Here is a 570-nt window from a genome sequence, read left to right as displayed (position 1 = left end):
TCCTAAAATTTTTACGGTTCGTGACCGGTACGTAGGTTCGCAGCTTAATAACAACTATACTCACTTATAAAAATTCTTTTGAAATATCTGAAGATCATAACTTAGGAATGTCAACGCCTTAGGATAATGTTAATAAAATACGGGGTATTACACTCTACCCTCCTTAAAAAGAGTTTCGTCCCCGAAACTTCGGTCTTAACATCTAAGGTTTCAGGGTAAGCTACTCACAATAGAATAGATGTAGCAAATTAGCACATAATTAACTTAGGCATACCACAAGTAGGTTGATCCTACATACCTTAGTCAAACAATTCGGGATACCGTTCCCTCATGACATCTTCCAACTCCCAGGTGGCTTCTTCCACCAAATGGTTGGACCACAATACTTTGACCATTTTTATGGACCTTTTTCGGGTATCTCGGGTCTTAACATCCAAGATTTTCACCGGTCTTTCCTCATAAGATAAGTTCACATCCAGAGTCATCTCCTATAGGAATTATCGTATGCCTGTTATAACATAACCTTAATAATCTTTATAGTTCAATCCAAGAGTTTTACTCACCTCGGGT

This window comes from Ipomoea triloba, chromosome 9, assembly GCF_003576645.1.
Source record: "Ipomoea triloba cultivar NCNSP0323 chromosome 9, ASM357664v1".
NCBI lineage: Eukaryota > Viridiplantae > Streptophyta > Magnoliopsida > Solanales > Convolvulaceae > Ipomoea > Ipomoea triloba.
The sequence above is the reverse complement of the archived record's forward strand: the minus strand, read 5'-3'. Positions refer to the sequence as shown.